The sequence below is a fragment of the Arachis ipaensis genome, chromosome B8 (assembly GCF_059453495.1).
Source record: "Arachis ipaensis isolate K30076 ecotype BB chromosome B8, ASM5945349v1, whole genome shotgun sequence".
Taxonomy (NCBI): domain Eukaryota; kingdom Viridiplantae; phylum Streptophyta; class Magnoliopsida; order Fabales; family Fabaceae; genus Arachis; species Arachis ipaensis.
Genome location: NC_142443.1, coordinates 40,799,389 through 40,819,700, shown reverse-complemented (window position 1 = coordinate 40,819,700; position 20,312 = coordinate 40,799,389). Strand labels below are relative to the sequence as shown.

At 39.9% G+C, this 20,312-nt stretch overlaps 1 non-coding gene across 1 annotated transcript; it reads right to left on the bottom strand.

Annotated features, from left to right (window-relative positions):
- Nucleotides 1-245: 245 nt before the first annotated feature.
- Nucleotides 246-353, bottom strand: LOC148547795 (small nucleolar RNA R71). The gene has a single exon (XR_015897990.1). It is a non-coding gene; the product is annotated as a small nucleolar RNA R71 (small nucleolar RNA).
- Nucleotides 354-20,312: the final 19,959 nt, after the last annotated feature.

Sequence of the window (20,312 nt, the reverse complement as noted above, 5' to 3'; positions counted from 1 at the left end):
ACTGCAAGTTTCATGGACTTCCATCTGAAGATCCTTTTCAGTTCTTAACTGAATTCTTGCAGATATGTGATACTGTTAAGACTAATGGAGTAGATCCTGAAGTCTACAGGCTCATGCTTTTCCCTTTTGCTGTAAGAGACAGAGCTAGATTATGGTTGGATTCTCAACCTAAAGACAGCCTGAACTCTTGGGATAAGCTGGTCACGGCTTTCTTGGCCAAGTACTTTCCTCCTCAAAAGCTGAGCAAGCTTAGAGCTGATGTTCAAACCTTCAGGCAGAAAGAAGGTGAATCCCTCTATGAAGCTTGGGAAAGATACAAACAGTTGACCAAAAAGTGTCCTTCTGACATGCTTTCAGAATGGACCATCCTGGATATATTCTATGATGGTTTATCTGAGCTATCAAAGATGTCACTGGACACCTCTGCAGGTGGATCCATTCACCTAAAGAAAACGCCTGCAGAAGCTCAAGAACTCATTGACATGGTTGCTAATAACCAGTTCATGTACACTTCTGAAAGGAATCCTGTAAGCAATGGGACGCCTATGAAGAAGGGAGTTCTTGAAGTTGATACTCTGAATGCCATACTGGCTCAGAACAAAATATTGACTCAGCAAGTCAATATGATTTCTCAGAGTCTGCATGGAATGCAAGCTGCATCCAACAGTACTCAAGAGGCATCTTCTGAAGAAGAAGCCTATGATCCTGAGAACCCTGCAATAGCAGAGGTGAACTACTTAGGTGAACCTTATGGAAACACCTATAACTCAACATGGAGAAATCATCCAAATTTCTCATGGAAGGATTAAAAGCCCCAACAAGGCTTTAATAATGGTGGAAGAAACAGGTTTAAAAATAATAAACCTTTTCCATCATCAACTCAGCAACAGACAGAGAACTCTGAACAAAATGCTTCTAATTTAGCAAATCTAGTCTCTGATCTATCTAAAGCCACTGTAAGTTTCATGAATGAAACAAGGTCTTCCATTAGAAATTTGGAAGCACAAGTGGGCTAGCTGAGTAAAAGGATCACTGAAATCCCTCCTAGTACTCTCCCAAGCAATACAGAAGAGAACCCAAAAGGAGAGTGCAAGGCCATTGACATAAGCGCCATGGCCGAACCTGTGAGGAGAGGAGAGGACATGAATCCCAAGGAGGAAGACCTCCTGGGACGTCCAGTGGTCAATAAGGAGCTTCCCTCTGAGGAACCAAAGGAATCTGAGACTCATCTAGAGACCATAGAGATTCCATTGAACCTCCTTATGCCCTTCATGAGCTCTGATGAGTATTCCTCTTCTGAAGAGAATGAGGATGTTACTGAAGAGCAAACTGCCAAGTTTCTTGGTGCAATCATGAAGCTGAATGCCAAATTGTTTGGCATTGATACTTGGGAAGTTGAACCTCCCTTGTTCATCAATGAACTAAGTGATCTGGATCAACTGACATTGCCTCAGAAGAGACAGGATCCTAGAAAGTTCATAATCCCTTGTACCATAGGCACCATGATCTTTAAGGCTCTGTGTGACCTTGGTTCAGGGATAAACCTCATGCCCCTCTCTGTAATAGAGAAACTGGGAATCTATGGGGTGCAAGCTGCTAAAATCTCACTAGAGATGGCAGACAGCTCAAGAAAACAGGCTTATGGACAAGTAGAAGACATATTAGTAAAGGTTGAGGGCCTTTACATCCCTGCTGATTTCATAGTCCTGGATACTGGAAAGGAAGAGGATGAATCCATCATCCTAGGAAGACCTTTCCTGGCCACAGCAAGAGCTGTGATTGATGTTGACAGAGGTGAAATAGTCCTTTAATGGAATGAGAACTCCCTTGTATTCAAAACTCAAGGATCTCCCTCTGCAACCATGGAGAGGAAGCAGAAAAAGCTTCTCTCCAAGCAGAGTCAACCAGAGCCCCCACAGTCAAACTCTAAGTTTGGCGTTGGGAGGCCACAACCAAACTTTAAGTTTGGTGTTGAACTCCCATATCCAAACTCTAAGTTTGGTGTTGGAGAGTCTCAACAAAGCTCTGCACATCTGTGAGGCTCCATGAGAGCTCACTGTCAAGCTATTGACATTAAAGAAGCGCTTGTTGGGAGGCAACCCAATGTTTATCTAATTCTTATTTTTATTATTTTTCATGTTTTCTTAGGTTCATGATCATGTGGAGTCACAAAATAAATATAAAAATTGAAAACAGAATCAAAAACAGCAGAAGAAAAATTACACCCTGGAGGAGCATCTGTCTGGCGTTCAGCGCCAGAACAGAGCATGGTTCTGGCGCTGAACGCCCAAAATGGGCAGCTTCTGGGCGCTGAACGCCAGAACAGGCATGGTTCTGGCGTTCAACGCCAGAAATGGCACACAGATGGGCGTTGAACGCCCAAAATGGCCACCAACCTGGCGCTGAACGCACAGAGTTGGGTACAAAGGCATTTTTACATGCCTAATGGGTGCAGGGATGTAATTCCTTGAACACCTCAGGATCTGTGGACCCCACAGGATCCACTCAGGATCTGTGGACCCCATAGGATCCCCACCTACCTCCACTCACTTCTTCTCACCACTCTCTTTCACACAAGCCCACAAACACTCTTCCCTAAAAACCCCTCACCAATCACCTCAATCTCTCTTCCCCACTAAACCTTCACCACTCACATCCATCTCCTCTTCCCCATAAACCTACCTCATAAACTCCACCTACCATCAAAATTCAAAACCAATTTCCCACCCAAACCCACCCATATGGCCGAACCTTAACCCCCCCTCCCTTCCCTATATAAAGACCTCCATTCTTCATCAATTTCACACAACACACCCCTTTACACTCCTCTTGGCCGAAACCTCATCTCCCTCTCCCTCTCCATATTTCTTCTTCTTCTTCTATTCTTTTGTTTATTGCTCGAGGGCGAGCAATATTCTAAGTTTGGTGTGGTAAAAGCATAGCTTTTTTTGTTTTTCCATTACCATTGATGGCACCTAAGATCGGAGAATCCTCTAGAAGAGGGAAAGGGAAGACAAAAGCTTCCACATCCGAGTCATGGGAGATGGAAAGGTTCATCTCCAAAGCCCATCAAGACCACTTCTATGATGTTGTAGCCAAGAAAAAGGTGATCCCTGAGGTCCCTTTTAAACTCAAAAGAAATGAGTATCCGGAGATCCGACATGAAATTCAAAGAAGAGGTTGGGAAGTTCTAACAAATCCCATCCAACAAGTCGGCATCCTAATGGTTCAAGAGTTCTATGCCAATGCATGGATCACCAAGAACCATGATCAAAGTAAGAACCCGGATCCAAAGAACTATGTTACAATGGTTCGGGAGAAATACTTAGATTTTAGTCCGGAGAATGTGAGGTTGGCATTCAACTTGCCATACATGGAAGAGAACGCACGCCCCTACACAAGGAGAGTCAACTTTGATCAAAGGTTGGACCAAGTCCTTATGGACATATGTGTAGAAGGAGCTCAATGGAAGATTGACTCCAAAGGCAAGCCGATTCAACTAAGAAGATTGGACCTCAAGCCTATAGCTAGAGGATGGTTGGAGTTTATTCAATGCTCAATCATTCCCACTAGCAACCGGTCTGAAGTTACTATAGACCGGGCCATCATGATCCATAGCATCATGATTGGAGAAGAGGTGGAAGTTCATGAGATTATACCTCAAGAACTCTACAAGGTGGCTGACAAGTCCTCCACTATGGCAAGGTTAGCCTTCCCTCACCTCATTTGCCACCTATGCAATTCAGCTGGGATTGACATAGAGGGAGATATCCTCATTAAAGAGGATAAGCCCATCACTAAGAAAAAGATGGAGCAAGCAAGAGAGCCCACTCATGGAGCTCAAGAGGCGTATGAAGCTCATCACCATGAGATTCCGGAAATGCCTCAAATGCACTTTCCTCCACAAAACTATTGGGAGCACATCAACACCTCCCTAGAAGAATTGAGTTCCAATATGGGACAACTAAGGGTGGAACATCAAGAGCACTCCATCATGCTGCATGAAATAAGAGAAGATCAAAAGGCAATGAGGGAGGAGCAACAAAGACAAGGAAGAGACATAGAAGAGCTCAAGGACATCATTGGTTCCTCAAGAAGGAAACGCCACCATCACTAAGGTGGATTCATTCCTTGTTCTTGCTTTCTCTGTTTTTCGTTTTCTATATTATGTGCTTATCAATGTTTGTGCCTTTATTACATGATCATTAGTAGTTAGTAACTTTGTCTTAAAGATATGAATGTCCTATGAATCCATCACCTCTCTTAAATGAAAAATGTTTTAATTCAAAAGAACAAGAAGTACATGAGTTTCGAATTTATCCTTGAACTTAGCTTAATTATATTGATGTGGTGACAATGCTTCTTGTTTTCTGAATGTATGCTTGAACAGTGCATATGTCTTTTGAAGTTGTTGTTTAAGAATGTTAAATATGTTGGTTCTTGAAAGAATGATGACTAGGAGACATGTTATTTGATAATCTGAAAAATCATAAAAATGATTCTTGAAGCAAGAAAAAGCAGCAAAGAACAAAGCTTGCAGAAAAAAAAAATAGGCGAAAAAAATAGAAAAGAAAAAGAAAAAGCAAGCAGAAAAAGCCAAAGCTCTTAAAACCAAGAGGCAAGAGCAAAAAGCCAATAACCCTTAAAACCAAAAGGCAAGGGCAATTAAAAAGGATCCCAAGGCTTTGAGCATCAGTGGATAGGAGGGCCTAAAGGAATAAAATCCTGGTCTAAGCGGCTAAACCAAGCTGTCCCTAACCATGTGCTTGTGGCGTGTAGGTGTCAAGTGAAAACTTGAGACTGAGCGGTTAAAGTCAAGGTCCAAAGCAAAAAAAGAGTGTGCTTAAGAACCCTGGATATCTCTAATTGGGGACTTTAGCAAAGCTGAGTCACAATCTGAAAAGGTTCACCCAATTATGTGTCTGTGGCATTTATGTATCCGGTGGTAATACTGGAAAACAAAGTGCTTAGGGCCACGGCCAAGACTCATAAAGAAGCTGTGTTCAAGAATCATCATACTGAACTAGGAGAGTCAATAACACTATTCGAAATCTGAAGTTCCTATAGATGCCAATCATTCTAAACTTCAATGGATAAAGTGAGATGCCAAAACTATTCAAGAGGCAAAAAGCTATAAGTCCCGCTCATATGATTGAAGCTCTGTTTCATTCATAGTTTGGAATTTATAGTATATTCTCTTCTTTTTATCCTATTTGATTTTCAGTTGCTTGGGGACAAGCAACAATTTAAGTTTGGTGTTGTGATGAGCGGATAATTTATACGCTTTTTGGCATTGTTTTTAGTATGTTTTTAGTAGGATCTAGTTACTTTTAGGGATGTTTTCATTAGTTTTTATGTTAAATTCACATTTCTGGACTTTACTATGAGTTTGTGTGTTTTTCTGTGATTTCAGGTATTTTCTGGCTGAAATTGAGGGACTTGAGCAGAAATCAGATTCAGAGGTTGAAAAAGGACTGCTGATGCTGTTGGATTCTGACCTCCCTGCACTCAAAGTGGATTTTCTGGAGCTACAGAACTCCAAATGGCGCGCTTTCAATTGCGTTGGAAAGTAGACATCCAGGGCTTTCCAGAAATATATAATAGTTTATACTTTGGCCAAGAATTGACGACGTAAACTGGCGTTCAACGCCAGCCTTTTGCCCAAATCTGGCGTCCAGCGCCAGAAAAGGATCCAAAACCAGAGTTGAACGCCCAAACTGGCACAAATACTGGCGTTCAGCTCCACAAATGGCCTCTGCACGTGCAACACTTAGGCTCAGCCCAAACACACACCAAGTGGGCCCCGGAAGTGGATTTATTCATCAATTACTTACTCATGTAAACCCTAGTGACTAGTTTATTATAAATAGGACCTCTTACTATTGTATTAGACGTCTTTTTGACCATCTTTGGTCTCAGTTTTTCATCTTAGGAGACTATTGATCTCGTTTAGGGGCTGGCCATCTCGGCCATGCCTGGACCTTTCACTTATGTATTTTTAACGGTAGAGTTTCTACACTCCATAGATTAAGGTGTGGAGCTCTGCTGTTCCTCAAAGATCAATGCAAGTACTACTGTTTTCTATTCAATTCATCTTATTTCGCTTCTAAGATATCCATTCGCACCCAAGAACGTGATGAAGGTGATGATTATGTGTGACGCTCATCACCATCTCCCCTATGAACACGTGCCTGACAAACACTTCCGTTCTACATGAAATAAGCTAGAATGAATATCTCTTAGATCTCCTAACAGGAATCTTCGTGGCGTAAGCTAGAATGATGGTGGCATTCAAGAGAATCCAGAAGGTCTAAACCTTGTCTGTGGTATTCTGAGTAGGATTCAATGATTGAATGACTGTGACGAGCTTCAAACTCGCGAGTGCTGGGCGTTAGTGACAGACGCAAAAGGAGGGTGAATCCTATTCCAGCATGATCGAGAACCGACAGATGAATAGCCGTGCCGTGACAGGGTGCGTGAGCATATTATTCACTGAGAGGAGGGGATGTAGCCACTGACAACGGTGATGCCCTTTCATACAGCCAGCCATGGAAAGGAGTAAGACCGATTGGATGAAGATAGCAGGAAAGCAGAGGTTCAGAGGAACGAAAAGCATCTCCATTCGCTTATCTGAAATTCTCACCAATGAATTACATAAGTATCTCTATCCCTATTCTATTATTTATTATTCGAAAACTCCATGATTATTTTATATCCGCCTGACTGAGATTTACAAGGTGACCATAGCTTGCTTCATACCAACAATCTCCGTGGGATTCGACCCTTACTCACGTAAGGTATTACTTGGACGACCCAGTGCACTTGCTGGTTAGTTGTATCGAAGTTGTGACAATTATGAATTAAGATCAAAGCACCAAGCTTTGGAGCCATTACCAGGGATTGTTTGAGCCTGGACATCACAATTTCGTGCACCAACCTCAAACACTGGCTCAAACGTGGATGACAGCATTTGGCCGAGCTGCATAATATCACACACGAAGACGTTTGAGTCAACGTTTGCCTCAAACGTTGGCTCAAACGTGAATGGTTCATGGCCCGGTTCACAAGTGGACTTCTTCCCAACACCAAGAGCAATCAACGGAGGCTACTACCAACCCAATTCCATCAAGGCCAAGGCCCACATTCAAGGCTTGAAGATTATTAGAAGAGAGTGTATAAATAGATTAGAATTTAAGTTTTTCGAGGAGTTTTTCTTTTGAGAGTTTTCTTTAAGAATTTTCATAGTATTCACAGTAGAGAGCTTTTGAGTTTTGGGCTATTTGGAGATTCTGAGTCTTGGGAAGGAGAATTGAATTCTCTTTCTCTTAGTTTCTTGTTTTAATTTTCATTTACTCTTTGTTTGAATCTTGGGTGTTAGAGAATTGAAGGAATTCTGTTTCAATCTCACCCTAAGATCCCTCTGTTTCATTTACTGCACTTTCTGAGAAATTTATATTTGCATTCCTTTCTTCTACTGCTGGATCTTTACTTTTCTTGCAATTGAATTCTCAATTTGGATCTAGGAAGGCATTGAGATCTAGACTTGGTTATCTAGTCTCTTGGGTCCTGAGATCTACCTTTTTCAATTTCAATTTCCTTGTTTCGTTGCTACACCAAGCTTATTTTCATTTTCATTTGAGATCCGGTTTAATTGAATCCATCTTTTACATTTCTGTTTGTTGAATTTTACTTTTCCTTGTTTAATTTCTGCAAATCCACTTCCCAATTCCCTTTATAATTCAAGCAATTTACATTTCTTGCACTTTAAGATTCTGCAATTTACATTTCTTGCGTTCTAAGTTTCTGCCATTTAATTTCTTGTTCTTTAAGATTCAGCTCTTTTTCTCTTTGTTCCCTTTAATTTCCTGTAAATCACCCACTCCCCTTTACATTCTATGAAATTTAATTCCTGTCCACACAATTTCACACAATCAACGCTTGTTTGCTTGACTAATTCAACCACTAAACTAAAGTTGCTCAATCCTTCAATCCTTGTGGGATCGACCTCACTCCCGTGAGTTTTATTACTTGATGCGACCCGATGCACTTGCCGGTGAGTTTTGTGTCGGATCGTTTTCCGCACATCACCTAACTTGGAGTTTCTCAAGTTAGGTGCTAAGACAAGCAGCAATGCCAAAGCAATTCGGCCAACCTCAAGTTAGGCGCCACCTCCATGAAGTTAGGCACCAGCTATAGGAATCAAAGTGGTCCTCATTCATCCATCAAGACCTACATGAGATGTTAATTGATTTTGATTTAACTTTTATTTTCTTTATAAATAAAAAAAGATATTATTTAGTTTTAGAAAATATATTTTACATTAATTAAGATTAGATATAAAAGGAAAAAGAATCAGCCCTTCGAACTCTTCTCTTCTCTTCTACCTCATTCTGCACTTTACAGTTTTACAAAACCCTAGTTTTCTCTCAGAACCATGAGCAACTAAACCTCCACTGTTAAGATTAGGAGCTCTGTTTATTCTATGGATTAATACTATTACTTTTCTATTTTAATTCATGTATTGATTTCAACTTCAAGAATTGTTTTCGTTCTTTATCTTATGAATCTGGGTGGAACGGAAGTATTACCCTTATTCTAATTAAGTTCTTAAAAAATATGGAAAAGCTCTTTGCTTGAACAACAGCTTGAAAACAATTTCTCCTAAATCTCTAATTATCTGGACTTAATGGGATACGTGATATATAATCCTCTTATATTTGGGTAATTAGGATTTCTGTGGCACATAAACTAGTTTTGAACTTAACCCACTAATTGGAATCAAGTGACCAAGGAATTGGGGGTTGATGAAGGTTAGCAAAGACTAAAAAGGTCTAAGGAATTAGGGTTTAGTCACATATAGTTTGTCATAAATTGAATCTTGCATGATTAAAATAGTTGGTAAGAAAAGTCAATCTGGAAGATAGATATCTCTGAAACCTTAACTGTTTTCTCCATATATTATTCACATCAATCTACTGCTTGCTTTCTGATCTTCTGAATTTACTGTTTGTAGCAATTGAACTCTCAACACTCTTTTCTGTTAGTCTAACTAAGTCAATCCCTTAACCATTTTTGCTTAATCCATCAATCCTCATGGGATTGACCCTCATTCATTTGAGGTACTACTTGGTACGACCCAGTGCACTTGCCGATTAGTTTGTGGGTTATAAATTTTGCACCAAGTTTTTGGTGCCATTGCCGGGGATTGACTGTGACTGACAACTATTAGTTGTTTGATTGCTTAGATTAGGCATTTTAGCTTTAATTTTATTTAATTTTCCCTTTAATTTTCGAAACTTTTAGATACTATTTTTTCTTAATTTCTGAAATTAAGTTTGGTGTTACCTAGTTAATTTTATTTTAATTTTCTTATTCATCTCTTTTTATATATTTCAAAATTTCTAGCATTATTTTTAGTTTAATTTTCGAAAATATCTTACCTTGATTGTTTAGTATTTTATTTTATTTCTTTACACAGGTTACCTCACTGGGAATTCTCTACACTCTGATGTAGAGAATCCCACTTTTCTTATTTTCTGTCTGTTTATGAGCAGGAACAAAGACAAAAAATCTCTTATAGATTTTGATCCTGAACCTGAAAGGACTTTGAGGCGGCACTTGCAACAAGCTAGACTTTACAAGGCTAGTGAAAATCTGAGTGAGACTTTTGAAAAAGAAGCTGCAGAGTTCGCCATGGATCACAATCGTGCTGTCAATGCCAATGTGGCAAATCTGAATGAGAATGAACAAAGAAGAGTGCTTGACTCATACATTGGTCCCAATCTAGATCTCTATGGGAAGAGTGTTGTGGTGCCTCCTATAGCTGCAAAAAATTTTGAATTGAAGCCTCAATTAGTCACTCTTATGCAGCAAAATTACCAGTATCACAAACTCCCGCAGGAAGATCCAAATCAATTTATTTCTAATTTCCTGCAGATTTGTGATACTGTAAAAACAAATAGAGTAAACCCTGAGGTTTACAAACTCATGCTCTTTCCATTTGCTGTGAGGGATAGAGCAAAGTTGTGGCTAGATTCTCAACCCAAAGAGAGCCTGGATACTTGAGATAAGGTAGTCACTGGATTTTTGTCTAAATTCTTCCCACCACAGAAGCTGACTAAGTTAAGGGTGGAGGTTCAGACCTTCAGGCAGAGAGATGGTGAGACCCTCTATGAACTCATCTAATAGGAATCCTATGAACTCTCGGACTCCTCAGAAGAAAGGCGTTTTGGAAGTAGAGGCTTTGGATGCTCTTCTTGCTCAGAACAAAGTTATGTCTCAGTAGATTAACATGATTACTCAACACTTGAGTGGCATGCATGTTTCAGCTGTTAATGCTCAAAATACCCCTCAAGAGGCTCCTTATGACATGACTGGTAGCTTTATGCAAGGTGAGAATTATGATTATGCTCAATTTTCCTCTGAACAGGTCAACTACATGGGGAATGCTCCTAGAAACCCCAATAATGATCCTTAGGCCAAGACCTATAATCAGAAATGGAGAAATCATCTAAATTTGGGATGGAGAGAGCAACCTCAGAGGTCACAGAATTTTAACAATAATTCTCAGGGTGGTTTTTAGCAGAATAATTATAATAACCACCAGTTTCAGTCTCATCAACAATAACCACCTCAGCAGTCGAATTCTCAACCCCAGAAGAACACTGATTTGGAAGCACTACTGGCTAGTTTTATGCAGGAGACTAGAGCTTCACTCAGAAACTTGGAGGTGTAAGTAGGCCAGTTGAGAAAGCAAGTACTTGAGAGGCCTCCAAATACACTTCCTGGCGATACAGTGGTATACCTAAGATAAGATTGCAAGGCTATTCAGTTGAGAAGTGGTAAAGTAGCTGGTTCTGAGACTAAAGTCAATGAGGAGCTAGTTGAAAAAGAAGCTCCAGAGGAGAAGAAAGAGGAGGTGGAGCACATCCCTCCTAGGCGTGCAGATAATCTATTAGTCCCAGTCTCTCTTGACACTCATCCTACATTTCCTAAATCTCCTGAGTACAAGCCTAGAGACTTCAGAAGGCTTCCAAAGACAAGAAATTTTTTAGATTTTTAGAAGTCTTCAAGAAGCTTCAAATCAACATTCTTTTTTGCTGAGGCTCTTGAGCAAATGCCTCTCTATGCTAAATTCATGAAAGAACTGTTGACTAACAAGAGGAATTGGAAGGAAAATGAGACAGTGGTGTTGACCAAGGAATGCAGTGCTATTATTCAACATAACCTTCCTGAGAAGATGCAAGATCTAGGAAGCTTTGTAATTCCTTGCACCATTGGAGATGTCATTATTCAGAGAGATTTGTGTGATCTTGGAGCTAGCATCGACCTCATGCCACTTTCAGTGATGAAAATGCTCCAAATTGAGGAGGTAAAATTCACTCGTATTTCTCTTTAACTTGCTGATCTTTCTATTAAAATTCTTGTGGGGGTTGTTGAGGATTTACTTGTAAAAGTGGGACCATTTATTTTTCCTGTTGATTTTGTCATATTGGATATAGAAGAGGATAAAAGTCCTCTATTATTCTTGGAAGACCCTTTTTATCTACAGGTAGAGCTCTGATTGATGTGTAAAAGGGTGAATTAACCTTAAGGGTCAATGAAGAATAGGTGGTCCTTAATGTGTTTAAAGCTATTAAACACCCTAATGATTCTGAGGGGTGTATGAGAGTTGATGTTGTTGAACCACTTGTTCAAGAGGTACTAGAAGCTGAGGTACTTGATGATATTCTGGATCCTCTTTCTGAGGATGATTTACTTGAGATTGATGATTCACCACCTCAGAAGGACACGGTAAGCATGCCTAAGGTGGAGGGAGAAGTTCCCAAGCTTGAGCTAAAGCCCTTGCCTCCTTCTTTGAAATATGTGTTCCTAGATGAAAATGATTCATATCCAGTGATTATTAGCTCTTCCTTGAAGCCTGATGAGGAAGAGGCATTGATTACAGTGCTCAAGAGTCGTAAAATAGCTCTTGGGTAGACCATTGGTGATTTAAAGGGGATTAGTCCAACTAAGTGTATGCACAAGATCCTTCTTGAAAATGATGCTAAACCGGTTGTGCAACCACAAAGGAGGCTAAATCCAACCATGAAAGAAGTGGTCCAAAAAGACGTAATGAAACTATGGGAAGCCGACATTATATACCCTATTTCTGATAGCCCTTGGGTGAGTCCTGTATAGGTAATTCCCAAGAAAGGAGGGATAATAGTGATAAAAAATGACAAGAATGAGCTAATTCCTACAAGGACCGTCACAGGATGGAGAATGTGCATAGATTACAAGAGGCTCAACACTGCTACAAGGAAGGATCACTTCCCCCTGCCTTTCATTGATTAGATGCTTGAGAGGTTAGCTAGTCATGCTTTTTATTATTTTCTAGATGGATATTCGGGATATAACCAAATTACAGTGGACCCTCAAGATCAAGAAAAGACGGCATTTACATGTCCTTTTGGAGTATTTGCTTACTGAAAAATGTCGTTTGGACTCTGTAATGCCCCATCAACTTTTCAGAGGTGTATGCTTTTAATTTTTTCTGATATGGTTGAAAAGTTTATTGAGGTATTTATGGATGATTTTTCTATTTTTGGTAATTCTTTTGAATCCTGCCTTAAGCATTTATCTCTGGTCTTGAAATGGTGCCAAGAATCAAACCTTGTTTTAAATTGGGAGAAATGTCATTTTATGGTTACAGAAGGTATCGTTCTTGGACACCAGATTTCAAGCAAGGGAATTGAGGTTGATAGAGCCAAGGTAGAGGTAATTGAAAAATTACCACCACCAACTACTATTAAGGCAGTCAGGAGTTTCTTAGGTCATGCAGGATTTTACAGAAGATTTATAAAGAATTTTTCTAAAATTGCTAAACCATTGAGCAACCTATTGGTTGCTGATGTTCCTTTCATATTTGATTTTGACTGTCTGCATGCCTTTGAAACTCTAAAAGCAAACCTTACCTCTGCCCCCATCATAGCTCCTCCTGACTGGGATTTGCCATTTGAATTAATGTGTGATGCTAGTGATTATGCTATAGGAGCTGTTTTAGGGCAGAGGCAAGGCAAGATTATGCATGTCATTTACTATGCTAGTCGTGTATTAAATGGTGCTCAAAAGAATTACACAACTACAGAAAAAGAATTATTAGCTGTTGTATATGTTGTTGATAAGTTTAGGTTCTGTTTAATTGGTTCTAAGATTATTGTTTATACTGATCATACTACTTTGAAGTAAATTCTAACCAAACAGGATTCTAAACTAAGATTAATCAGATGGGTGCTGCTCCTTCAGGAGTTTGATATTGAGATCAAAGATAGGAGAGGGTCAAAAAATCAAATGGCTGACCACCTTTCCAGAATTGAACCTGAAGAAGGAGTACAACCATCTACAGATGTGACTGAGACATTCTCAGATGAGCAACTTTTTGTCATTCAGTAGGCTCCATGGTTTGCAGACATTGCAAATTACAAAGCCATGAAGTTCATCCTAAAAGAGTGTAGTAAACAATAAGTGAAGAAACTACTGACTGATGCAAAGTACTAATTTTTGGAGGAACCATATCTTTTTAGAAGATGCTCAGATGGTATAATCTGTAGGTGTGTCTCAGATGAGGAAACACAGCAGATTCTTTGGCACTGTCATGGCTCTGATTATTGAGGCCACTTTAGTGGTGAAAAGATAGCTACAAAGGTCCTTCAGAGTGGTTTTTACTCGCTGACTCTCTTCCAAGACTCAAGAACATTTGTGAAAAACTGTGATAGATGTGAGAGAGCTAAGAATCTCCCTGCCAACCATGAGATGCCACAGCAGGGGATTCTTGAGATTGAGCTATTTGATGTGTGGGGTATCAACTTCTTGGGCCTTTTCCACCCTCATACTCCAATAATTATATCTTGGTGGTAGTTGATTATATGTCCAAGTGGGTGGAAGCTGTGTCTCTACCCACTAATGATGCCAAAGTGGTGATGAGCTTTCTTTAGAGATATATTTTTAGCCAGTTTGGTGTCCCAAGGACACTCATTAGTGATGGTGGAAGTCACTTCTGTAACAGACAGCTGGACTTCCTTCTACAGAGGTATGGAGTCTGACATAAAGTGGCAACCCCCTATCACCCTCAGACAAGTGGACAAGTTGAGGTTTCTAACAGAGAACTCAAGAGGATTCTAGAGAAGACTGTCAATATCTTAAGGAAGGATTGGCCTAGGAAGCTTGATGATGCTCTCTGGGCATACCGGACATCATACAAGACTCCTATTGGAATGTCCCCTTATCAGTTAGTCTATGGTAAAGCCTGTCACTTGCCAGTTGAGTTGGAGCATAGAGTATACTGGGCAATTAAGTTTCTGAACTTTGATGCTCAAGCTGCAGGAATAAAGAAGATGCTTCAGTTGAATGAGCTTGATGAATTCAGATATTTGGCCTATGAGAATGCCAAGCTTTATAAGGAGAGAACTAAGATATGGCATGACAAGAAGATTGCCATCAGAGTCTTTGAGCCAATTCAGAGAGTGCTTCTGTTCAATTCAAGGCTCAAACTCTTTCTTGGGAAGCTGAAATCCCAGAGGTCAGGATCGTTTGTGGTAACTAGAGCATCACTGTATGGTCATGTGGAAATTTAGGAAGAGAATTTTGATAGAAGTTTTACAGTTAATGGCCAGAGGTTGAAGCACATCTTGGAGGAGAGATTGATCACCAAAGGTCCACTCATCTGCTAAACTAGCAAAACTGACCGTCAAGCTAGTGACATTAAAGAAGCTCTTGTCGGGAGGCAACCCGATGTTTTCGTATCCTTCAGTTCGATTTCTTTTGCTTTATTTTTTCTTAGTTTTTTTTATTTTATTTGAGTTTCTATTTTTTTCCTTTCTTTTACGTGTATTTGGATCATTCAGAGTGTTTAGAACAGAAATAGGTCCATGAAGACAGAGTTTCGGACACCCTGGAGAAGCTTGGTTCGGATTGGGTGGCGCCTAACTTCAAAACCTCAAGTTAGGCACCACATTCAAGCTAATTTTGAAGATGCTTACTGGAGGGGTGGCGCCTAACTTCACCCCTTGAAGTTAGGCGCCAATGATGCGTACAATTGGGTATTATTCTTTGGAGGGGTGGCGCCTAACTTGGCTCCATCAAGTTAGGCGCCACATGAGGCATGCAAATTGGAATTACTCCCTGCCTGGTCCGTGCCTAACTCCATCATCTCAAGTTAGGCGCCACACCAAGCCTTAGATTTACAACACATTCGGGAGGCATGAAGTTAGGCGCCATTACACCTCAAGTTAGGCGCCATGAAGGAGTGCACCCACAAGGAGTAAGGCGCCACTAAACCCCAAGTTAGGCACTGAGTGAGATGCAAGAGCTGAAGTTAGGCACCGTATTTATGAAGTTAGGCACCAGGTCTGGCACCAACATGAAGGCGCCATGTACTTGGAGTTAGGTGCCACACTCCCCACTTGACTTCTTCCAAGACCGAATCACACTACTCCTGAAGCAAATCTCTTTTGATTCGGTCCCCACCCCTTCCAATCAATTCCAAGATACCCCCTCTTACCCAGATATCCCTTGTCCCTTTCATTCATTCCCAATTCATCCCGTGACCCAAGCCCTTCCCCATACACATCCATGAACTAGCCCTTTCCCCAAAGATCCCTCCCCTTCCCAACTCCAACCTGTGACACCATCCCCTTCCCAATACATACCCGTGCCCAACCCTCTTTTCCCCAACAAAACCTCAGCCCAACCCTCTATATAAAGCCCCGCATTCACCCTTTTAACCACATAGCAACACTCTTCACTCCCCCCTCTCTATACACTCAACACATCACAACACACTCTCTGAAACTCCCTCTTTTCTCAACCAACAACAACCATAACCCCTCACCTCAAACCCCAACCATATCCATCCCTTTAAACCCCCACCCCACCATACAAGCCCCTTCTTATATTCGACTGTGCTCCCCTCTCCTCTCCTTGTCCGTTCCTTCTTCTGTCTTTATTTATTTCAAAAAAAAAAAAAAAAACAGAGAAGAAATTTTTAAATTTGATTTTTATTTCATTATTTTCAATTTTCCTTCTTCCTTTCTTCTCTATCTTCCTCTTGGTAATTTTCTAATTTGCTCGGAGACGAGCAAAAGTTTTAAGTTTGGTGTTGTCGCTTTGCTTGTTTGTTTTCTCTGTTTTCTGTAATGGCACCCAAAACTATTGCATCCTCAAAGAAGAGGAAAGGCAAAGAGCCAGCCACCAGTTCTCATGATACCCACAGGTTCGATCCAAGCTCCATGAGGAATACTTTTAGATCAGACCTACAAGAAGGATGTGACTCTAGAAGTGAGATTTGCACTGCAACTGAATGAATATCCAGAAACTCAATTTCAAATTGAGAAAAGAGGGTGGCATTTTCTGTGCACCCCGCACACTGAGGTTGGGCAACTGATGGTCCAAGAATTCTATGAAAATCTCTAGGTCACGTACAAGGACGTTGAGGGGGTCAATGAAAAGAATTATCAGAGCTATGTAAGAGGAAAATTCATTGATTTTAGTCCAAGAAACGTCCGCCGGGCTCTCCATCTGTCAGGTCCAGATCATATGTCTGCCTGTTACAGTGAGAGGATGCATAGAGACCAGGAACTAGACCAAGTCATTGAAGAAATATGCATTTCCAGTTCTTAGTGGAGAATAGGTGTAGAGGGGAAGCCGAACCAACTAAAGAGCATTGATCTTCTTCCTTTAGTTAGGGGATGGTTAGACTTCATCTAAAGGTCTATCATGCCAACTAGCAACCGGTCCGAATGCACTGTGGACCGGGCTGTCATGATTTACTGTATCATGAAGGGAGAAGTGGTGGAGGTAGAGAAAATTATTCCAAAACAGATTTACAACATTGCCTCTAATCCTCTTAAGAAGGCTAGGCTTGGTTTTTCACATCTGATTTACCGCCTGCGTGAAGTAGCAGGGGTAAATGTGGAGAATGACTTTCTCATTCCTGTTGAAAGACCAATTACCAAGAAGACCATGGAGACTCATAGGGAACAGCACAGGGTCCCCAGAGAAGAGCAAGTTGAGGAGGAAGCTCAATAAGACCAGCCACCATTGCCTCAGAGACACTACTTCCCACCTCAAGAATACTGGCAGTAGCTCACTTCCTCTATTGAGCAGATAAAGATCACGCAGGATAACCGCTGGCAGCAGTACACTGCATCTATTGAGCAGATGAGGGTGACATAAGACAACCGTTGGGAGCATCTCACCACCACCCTTGATCAGATGGGAGCTGCTCAGGACTCTCAGTGCTAGGAGATTACCCAGCTGAGACAAGATTATAGCCGCCTCAGAGGACCATATGGATCATAGCCAAAGGAGAAAGATCCTCATCTTGGAGACTGAAGTGGCTTAGTTCCTTTCACTTCCTATTTTATTTTTCCATTACTATGTTATATTCCTATTTTCTGCTGTTTTGTCATAGTTTCTGCATGATCCTTTGTTATTTCAATTCCTAAGTTCTAGTTTGATTTGCTATTTTAATTCTATTATTTGCTTTTAATTCTGAAAGGTGTCTCATATCACTCACTGAGCTTGAATTCAAAAGAAAAAGAAAAAGATGTATTGCATGAGAAATAGAATTTATATCAAAGAGTAGTCTTATTTACTTAATGTGGTGGTATTCTTTGTGATTCTGAATGCATGACATGAACTGTGCATATTTGAATTTGAATCAAAGGATGTTGATGTATAAAGAACAGGAATTTAGAGAACTATTATGAATTCTATGAAGTAAACAAAAGCTTAATCCTTAAAGCAAAAGATACAGCAAAAAGAAAAATAAAAGCAAGGTCCAAGGTTCTAAGCATCAATGACTAGGCAGGTCAGACATGATTAAAAGTTCAAGGAGTTGTTTCCTTAGTCATATGCTTGTGGTGTAAATATGTCAAGTAATCCTTGAGACAGAGCATTAAGAGTCAAGATCAAGTGCATTTATCAGAGTGTGCCAAAGGTTTTGAGCACCACTGTCTGGGAGTAACTAAAAGAAAAATCAGAACTTAAAGAGAGTTTTCCAGTTAAGTGCTTGTGGTGTTTTTTTGTCAAGTGAAGCTTGAGACAAAGCATTTAAAGTCACGACTAGGATCAGGGTGCAAAGCACCAAAGAAAAGAGAATTAAAGGAAATTTGCTGTATTCAAGGATTAAACTGAAGTGTAACAGATTAGAGAATTCATAATATTATCCGAATTCTAATTCCGAATGATAGTGACATTCCTCTGATTCAAAGGAGAGTGAGATGCCAAAACTATTCAGGATTACAGTGTGTAAACCCCACTTTAAGAAGAGACATGATCTTAGTCGAACACTCACTTCTCATGCAAATTCACATCCTAAACCTATATTAGTTTTGGTTGCTTGAAGACAAGCAACAATTCAAGTTTGGTGTTGTGATGCGTGAGCATCTTTCATATCTTTTTCTCGTGAATTTTCATTCAAATTGTTGAGTTTAATCAAGATTTAAATATCTTTTAGCCACTATGGATGCTACTTTGAGTTGTGTGCAATTCTGTTTATTTCAGGTAGCATTCGGATGGATTTGATGGAGTTTCCGTAGAAAAAGAGAAGAAAGCGATTGATGCTGTCAACCCTGACCTCCCTATACTCTAATATGTATAACTCAAGCTACAGAGGTCCAATTGACGTGATTTTAGTGGCATTGGAAAGCTAACTTCTAGAGCTTTCCAAAAATGTATAATAGTCTATACTTCTTCTCCAGCAATCTGGCAAGGGTGGCGCCTAACTTGGGATTCTCCAAGTTAGGCGCCAAGACAAACTCCACACATCAAGTGCATGCTGCATAGGTGGCGCCTAACTTGGGTTTCACCAAGTTAGGCACCAGGACAAAGGAAAAGCCTCAAAGGAACACTACCAAGGTGGCGCCTGACTTGGAGTTTCTCAAGTTAGGCACCAGTACAAGCAGCAACGCTAAAGCAATTTGGCCAACCTCAAGTTAGGCGCCACCTCCTGAAGTTAGGCGCCAGCTATAGGAATCAAAGTGGTCTCCATTCATCCATCAAGACCTGCACGAGATATTAATTGATTTTGATTTAACTTTTATTTTATTTATAAAAAGGAAAATATATTATTTAGTTTTAGAAAATATATTTTACATTAATTAGGATTAGATATAAAAGGGAAAAGAATCAGCCTTTCAGGCTCTTCTCTTCTCTTCTCTTCTACCTCATTCTGCACTTTACAGTTTTACAGAACCCTAGTTTTCTCTCTGAACCATGAGCAACTAAACCTCCACTATTAAGGTTAGGAGCTCTATTTATTCTATGGATTAATACTATTACTTTTCTATTTTAATTCATGTATTGATTTTAACTTTAAGAATTGTTTTCGTTCTTTATCTTATGAATCTGGGTGGAACGGAAGTATGACCCTTGTTCTAATTGAGTTCTTGTAAAACTTGGAAAAGCTCTTTGCTTGAACAACAGCTTGAAAATAATTTCTCCTAAATCTCTAATTATCTAGACTTAATGGGATATGTGACCTATAATCCTATTATATTTGGGTAATTAGGATTTCTGTGGCACATAAACTAGTTTTGAACTTAAGCCCCTAATTAGAATCAAGTGACCAAGGAATTGGCGGTTGATGAAGGTTAGAAGAGACTAAAAAGGTCTAAGGAATTAGGGTTTAGTCACATATAGTTTGTCATTAATTGAATTTTGCATGATTAAAATAGTTAGTAAGAAAATTCAATTCGGAAGATAGATATCTCTGAAACTTTAACTGTTTTCTCCATATATTATTCACATCAATTTACTACTTGCTTTCTGATCTTCTGAATTTACTGTTTGATGCAATTGAACTCTCAACACTCTTTTCTGTTAGTCTAACTAAGCCAATCACTTAACATTATTGCTTAATCCATCAATCCTCATGGGATCGACCCTCATTCACTTGAGGTACTACTTGGGACGACCCGGTGCACTTGCCAGTTAGTTTGTGGGTTATAAATTTCGCACCAACTATTCACACTTTCCCATATGTGAAGAGAGTTGGAAGCACGTAAAAAAAGCTATGAAGGAACATGCATACGACATGATTAAGGTACATCTTTTAGTTTCAACATATTAAGCAAATTTAGTATTCAATTTTTTTTAGGTAAGAACTTTTGCATGGGTAAATTATATTGCTGGTTAAGTTTCCATATTTCATTTTTCCATGTTTATGTCAGCATTTCTATATCATACGTAACTGCGACTTCTTGTACTAGATTTGAGTGTTATACTTTTTCAATTTAAAGTAGCCTATTTTGGTTGTGGATATTCTTCAA